Source organism: Natator depressus, chromosome 3 (genome assembly GCF_965152275.1).
Source record: "Natator depressus isolate rNatDep1 chromosome 3, rNatDep2.hap1, whole genome shotgun sequence".
Lineage (NCBI taxonomy): Eukaryota > Metazoa > Chordata > Testudines > Cheloniidae > Natator > Natator depressus.
The window spans coordinates 126,910,987-126,918,459 of NC_134236.1; positions in this window are offsets into that span (position 1 = coordinate 126,910,987).

Genomic DNA, 7,473 nt, shown 5'->3' on the forward strand with positions numbered 1-7,473 from the left:
CCCCAGCAAAACCCAGTGGAATTTGGGAATACACGGCTGGGAATCATTCTACCAGCTACTAGATGGCACAGTGTTGCTTCCCATATACACATTCAATCAAGACCAAAACAAAGAAAACAAGAAAAAGGCTGAATATATTTTAACATACCAAGAAGTCAAAGCTAGCTCCTGTTTTTGAGGAACATCCAGTTTCTGATATTTTTAGTTCTTGTTTTATAATTCAAGTAAATGCAGAAGAAAAATATTCTTCCAACCCCAAGTGAGAGTGAAGAAGTTATTAATATCCCTTTGAGAATAGGATATTTATAAATAAATGCAAGACTTTCTAAATAGACAGTGAAATACTGTCTCTTTATGTTAAGGACTATCACACTTGGCACACATACATAGAGTCTAATTTTCAGCTGAGCCTCAACCTAGCCTTTGTTTTGGAGGCGCACGTATTGATAGTTACGTACCCAACCTTCTCCTGTAGTGGTTGTAACCCAAACCAGTGCTGAACTGAACTAATGCATAAGAACATGACAGTGATACTGACTTTAAACAAAATTGAAACACCTCACTTCCCACTCTGATGCAAGAATAAACAGTGCACACATGCAACAGTGAGAGGCACTTTACATTTTCAAAATCCTTTGTTTTGTAATACTTCACTGTGTTGGTAGTCACTTAGAAAGGGAAGCTTTTTTAAAATAGTTTTTAACATGACACTCTTTTTTAAAGGCACAATTGGAGAGACTGTCAGTTGAGAGCCAACACACAGTCTTTCCCACCAGCAACACCTGTTCCTGGAAAGCATTTTTGGGCTCTTTGGTTTTTTGATTGATCTGAGAGACATTTTGGCCTGCTGTATGTCCCTGTCCAGACCTTTGGCTTATCTGCCTTCTAATGAGTCTCTCCAAAGGAATGTGCAGACTCTTTACCAACGAAATCTGATAAGGTTGAGATGTTCTTCATTTTGTACCAAGCTGTGAGCGTCTCCAGTGAGCCTGCTGTGTATCAACCCGACACCCCTTTCATTCCTTCTGTCAGTTTACCTAAGATTAAGTGAGTCTCAAGATCTGAGCCGAACATGTGTGCAATCTCAGGTCTCAAGCAGGGGATCGACACACTCCTAGCTAAAAGCTCTCACATGGAGGGATCACTGAAACTGGAAATGGAATGGACCAATTAAATTAATGACTCCATCCCACAGTCAAGAACGTTTGTTCTCTGAGGTGACTATAACTGAGCCCTGGCTTCTCTTAAATCACAACAGACCTTCTGGCTGACTTTTTTTTTTCTCAAGTGTTCACCCCTCCCTCTGGCCATCCACCTTTTACTGGGGTATCTGTTCATTTTAGGCTTTCATTGAACAAACCCAACAAAAACAGAAGACCCACCCTAGATCCCTCTTTCTCAGGCCACAGGCTGGCTGTTACTTTATTGGCTTTGATCTTTGGCTATGCCCACTAGCCAATGGATGCAGCTGAAGGAGGGATAAGTAGCATTTTGTGGCTCCCAGATCCTGGGTCATAAGAACGTAAGAACAGCCATACTGGGTCAGACCAATGGTCCAGCTATCTATCCTGTTTTCCAACAGTGACCAATACCAGGCACTTCAGAGGAAATGAGCAGAACAGGCAGCCATTGAGTGATCCACTCCCTGCTTCTGGCACCAGCATAGTTTACAGCAGCCCAAAAGCTGCTCTAAACTATCCCTGGCTGCTGCTGGCCCCCAAGGGGTGACCACTTCCTGGGGGTTGCCAGAGCACACAAGTCATCTGGCCATGCTTTCCTCCCAGAATGTTCCCAACCCTGGAATCAGGCTACAGCAGGGGGCGGAGTGACAGAAGGTAGCTATGCCAACTTTTCACGCCAGCTGGAAACATTGGCTGTTTTGCAGCCCCTTTGCACAGCTGGAGTGTCACCGATGGACTAGAATGCAGGCCCAGGATTGTCTTTAACAGCAGCAATTTTAAAAAAAAGAAACTTAAATAGCTCACTGTGTAAGGAGACCCCCTTCCAAGTTACTTGGGTTAGAGCCCTTTCTTGTGAGCTGACTGTTCTCTGAGTTTCCCCCACAGGCAAAGTCAGCAAGTTACATGCCCCATATTGGCAAGTTAACAAGGCCCACTTGTCTAACAAACTCCCCTTGTATAACCCATGCTGGCCTTATTATATTAGAGGCATGGATACTGGGGTTTCTTGCCAGCGACCAAGTTGGGGGTAGGGTGCTGTCAGACCAGAAAAGGTTCTTCTCTGTGAAAGGCCAGAACCAACCCACACACTCATCCTCTCCAAATGTCATATGTGATTCAATCTCTAAAGGTTGCGGCAGTATTAGTGACCTGAGAAAGGAAGTTAACCCTTCCCATGCTGCCTCCCAGGTCGGTGTTGTACATGGAAAACATAAGGCTGGAGCCTCAGGTAGTAATGGATGATCTGGAGATTAGACTCTTGCAGAGTATGTAACCCACACAGGGCAGCATGGCCTGTAACCAAAATAAAAGGGTTCCCAAGCCAGTACTGTCTTAAAGCAACCACTCTCTCCTTAAAGATCTTCCCCACTCCCCACCCCAATGGGAATGAGTCTACATCTCCAGTATAATATATTGTGGTCTTCACCCTGAAATTTCTGGAATCATACAGCCCCCAATTCAATATCCAATTAATCTGCTCAGTAGAGTAAGCGTCCAGTTAAAATCCAGGCTGCTCAGCCCAGGCTGTTTAAAAAATATGTTCTTTTATCACTGTGAAAGCCTGGTTGCATGGTTCTGCCTCACACACCTGCTGTGGTGCCTCACTGTTTTTTAAGCTCAAGCAAGTGTGGCGAAATGTGTCAGGAATCCCATGCAATAGCCGGCCACCTCCAAGAAGGAGCATACCTGCTTCTTGGTTTTAGGGAATGGGCTTTTTGGAGGGTCTCCACTTTCTCTGTGGGTGGAGGTAGGGTAGGTTGAACCTGCCCATTTCCTAGCAGGTATGTAGCTTCTCCTTTCCCAAATTTGCAGGAGTTCAGGTTAGCACTGACTCCAGCCTCCCTCAACTGTCAGTTCCCTCCTCACTCAGATGTGACTGATAAGCAGAACTAAAGATGACCCGTCATGCAGATAGGCAGCTGCATACTGCTGGTGGCCATGGAGAATACAACCTATTAAATGCTGAGGGGTGGCTAAGTGGAATAACCCAAGTAGCAAAGGCTGTTTTCTCCTGGGAATCAATCAGGCCTAGCAGACAGCTGCCAATCAGTGGAGTAATTCTGTCAACAAAGTGAAGGGAAGACAAAGACACTCACAGAACCAGGAGCCACGCTGTGCCCAAAGCTCCCAGCAGTATTAGTTCTCTCCTACCTCCACCTAAAGCTCTAAACGTCTCCCTGGCCTCTACCCAACTTTCCATCCCTCTCTCCTCTACCCACAAATCCAGTCTCTACATCCTGTCCCTTCAAACACCACCCATTCTCCTCTCCGCAACCTACTCATAGATATCCCACTTCTATTCACTCTTCCAAGGTGTCTACAGCCCCTTTGCTACATCCAGTATCCCTCTGCCCCTAGGTATGTCTAAATCTTATCCTGTGATGTCCCCCTTTCTATCTTCCTTCTGTGACACCCGCTTGCTTTTCTTTGCCCCTTGATGTATCCTATCATCCCTCCTTGCTCTGCTTCTCCCCAGTCCCATCTCTCCAGCCCTCCTTGTCTTCATCCTTCATCTCTCTGCTTTCTCCTCCCCAGCTCCTCTTCCCCACGTCCCCAACCCAGTTTCTCCCTCTCAGGCTCCCCTCCTGCAAACCCCTTGCACATCCTGCCACGCTCCTCTTTCTTCATTCCTTGATGTTCCGCCTTGTCCTCCCCACAGTCTCCCTCCGCCTCCCCTCCCACACTGTCCACACCCCTCTACTCCCTTTACCTATCCCCTAAGGTGGGAAGAAGAGAAACTTCCCCTGCTCTGCAGCTAGGGTGGGGAGAGGTGCCCAGCTAGAAAGAGAGCAGAGTGAATGCAGACGGGAGTCTCAGCTGGGGCTTCTTACCTGCACATCTGTGGGGCTCTGTGGTCCTTACTTGCAGGAGGCTTACAGCAGCTGCCACCTCTGCTGAGTCCAGTTGTTCAGGTAACCTGTGCTGGTCCTGTAGTAGAGGCTGGGACTGGCTTGGGGCAGGGTGCTTCAGCACAGTAGGGCTCCTCCCCTGAATCCCAAATTGCCAGGACAAAGAAGCACTTCCTGCTTGCTCAGTCAGGGTGCCAGACTTAATCTTTGTGTCACAGATCCAGTAGGACGTTAAACTCAGCTGGGAGCTCCCCACACATGAAGTAGTCTGTTTCTCTAGTATGCGTATTGTATTCACTTCTCTACCTACAGTAGCTCTCCTCTGCTTCAGCCCATCCACGTCTTACCTTCTGAAAATATCCTGCCTCGAAGCAGTTCACATCTGCATTTACCTCTGCTCTTTTGCATGGCTCAGAACAACTTGATTAATGCCCGTTTTACTGGCTTATGCTTGGCTGCGTACAAGGTGACTCTGACTCAGCAGGACCGAGCACTGCTAAGAAAAAGCACACGCCCCTGTTGTGATATGGACCCTTTCTAACGAAAGGGGCAGGCAGATCCTGTTTGTGAACAACAGAGGCTTGTACCACGGCTGCTCTGCAAAATTCAGTCGCCACTTGTTGGCAGTTCAGGAAATTCACTCAACTGCTTGTTAACATCTCATATGATCACGCCTCAAAATTACTGGTGCACTCATGACTCACTCTCCTCTTCAATCCCTCTAGTGGCATCCTGTCATCTTTGTTCTGAAGTTTAATTTTCTTCTCTTATCTGCAGGGCCATGTACGACTCCACCATGCCTACATCTCTGCCATCATTTCTTACCACTCCTCCCCTCTCTGTGCTAATGAAACCAGCCTGACTACTCCTCCTGCACTCATCTCTAAGCCACCTTCCATGCTGTCCCTAAACTTGCAACATCTTGCCGATTCCAATTGGACAGGAAGTATGGTCCATCAGTTAAGGTTCTAGTTTAGCACCTCTGAGTTCAATTCACTACTACATCACAGAATTCCAGTGCACCTGAGGGCAAGTCGCTTTGCCTATCCGTGACTGAGTTCCCTATCTGTAAAATGGGAATTTCTCTACTTCACAGGACTAAAAATTGTGAGGCACTCAGACACAACAGTGATGGGGGATCATATAAATGCCATAGATAGTTTGCCAGGCATATACCCATGTCAGCAATGCCCATTACCAAACTAACCCAAAAGATGCTGTAACACACAGATTTTCAAACTGGGTTTTGTGATCCCCAGAAGACCCACAAACAGGCCTCAAGGGGTCACAACTCTTCCCCTCCCTGTCTTTATAGCTAGACAGGAGGGGGGGAGCCTGAAACATTTTCTATTGGGCTCATGGGATGGAAAAGGCCAAGAACCACTGCTGTAATGTGCAGAAACCTCTTGGTCTCCCAGTGTTCTTGGTGACGAGTGCCTGATAATAGCTCGTCTTAACTAATTAGCCTCTCACAGTTTGTATGGTAACTTCCAACTTATCTGTATGTATATATATATCTTACTATATGTTCCATTCTATGCATCCGATGAAGTGAGCTGTAGCCCACGAAAGCTTATGCGCTAACAAATTTGTTAGTCTCTAAGGTGCCACAAGTCCTCCTGTTCTTTTTGCGGATACAGACTAACACGGCTGCTACTCTGAAACCTGTTAAATGCTTTTGGTTCTGATTCTCCACTGCCTTGTACCTAGTGTGATCATTTACACCAGTGCAAAGGGAGTGCTATTCGGGAAGCATTTCATACCTGCTTTGACGGGTGTAAATGACTATGCAAAGTGTGAGGCGGTCAAGACTCCGCCCCTCCTGCTACAAGCCTAGTTTATGCTCTGTAGCAGTTGCTCATGTGAACAGGCTCACTGAGTTCAGTGGGAGCAGGTACTACTGAATGTGAGAGAGGGTTGCAGAATCGGGCTCTTAGAATGCAAACTGGTGAAACAAAAACAGCAAAAAAAGGGGAAAAAAAATTGGTATATGCCTGAGGTGCAATGAAAGGTCTCCTCCAGGGTAAATTGTACATTGCAGAAAAAAAGAGTGATGATTAGCGCTGGTCAAAAAATGTTTTGTTTTTGTTTTTTTTCCCCCATGGAAGAGTTCAGCAAAATCATTATACCCATCTTGCAGAGGCATTAATAACTGCAAGGTGCAAAGCACCTAAGTGCAGGGACTGTAGTGGTGGCTGGCCTTCCACATGCTGCATAATGGGAGGAAGCTCCTTGCTGGTCCACACACACACCTGCTATGTTCACAAGCTGGTCAGACTTTAACCCTTAGCCATTTGTTCAATTGAATTACCTTTCAGGAGGCTTGCTGTGAATTGCAATTTCAGTATCAATGAGGGACCTCTCAAAAGCAGTCACTGGAGTCTGTCACTGCAGTGGCAGCAATTTACAGCCTGTTCATCTGAATCAGTCCTGATTTCCCCCTCTGCGCTGTGAGGCTGGCAAAGGTGGTGTTTGTTTGTTTGTTTGTAAAGTTGAATGTTCATTTATTAGGCAGACAATACAAAGAGATTCACTTAGATTTCTGACTCTGTGCTTGTGCCTTCAGCACTTTCACAACAATCTTCGGCTCCTCAGTCAGGAAAGCTCATTTGATTCTGTCACGGACACATTTAGCACACGTGTGTAGTTCTAATCTTACCCAGATCTAAAAGCAAACAGTCCCAGTGTGCTCATTAGAATTGCAAAACTGTTTCCTGTTCCTTCTCTGTTTGAAGCCTTCCTGTAGTCATGTCAGTTCCTGGTGTATGCCCTGAGCTAGTAAAACAAAATAATATTTATGAAGTCACCCCCACATAACCTCATCCCTTGCTAATCATGACAAATAATAGCAATCCTTATTTCCCAAAGAAAGCATAATCTTGAGATCAATTTTAAAATTGATTCTTTCTTGCGTATCTAGTTCTTATGAATGGTCAAAACACTGCAATGCAGTTTACCCGTCCCCAGGAAACAGTACTGGGTGACTGGAGACCAGTTTCTCAACTGCTGAGCTTTCCTGCTGCCTTTGGGCACGTGCCCATTGCAGTCTTATTTCCAGCTCTCAGAATATGTTTCCAGATGGTATACATTTGGCGATTAGGAAGCATTCTAAGGGCTTAAACTCAAGTAATGGACCCAGGGGACATACAAGTACATCCCAATTTTCATGCCCAAGTAGAAGAGCATGTGCACTGACCCTGGATGACCCAACTCGAGGGTTAATGGGTAATTAGTTCTCCATGCCTGTTCTTTTCTTGGTGTCTGCCAGTTGTAATGGTGAGTTTGTCAGTAGGAAACCCAAGCAAGACTTTAGCTCGCTTTACCTAGACCATTGTATTGCAATGTCAGGAAATAGTGGTAAGTAATTGATGTCAATTGTGGTGGTCTTTTGTGTATGTGTGACATAGTCACTTGTCTAGTCAGAAAGGGTCTAAGGCCTACAA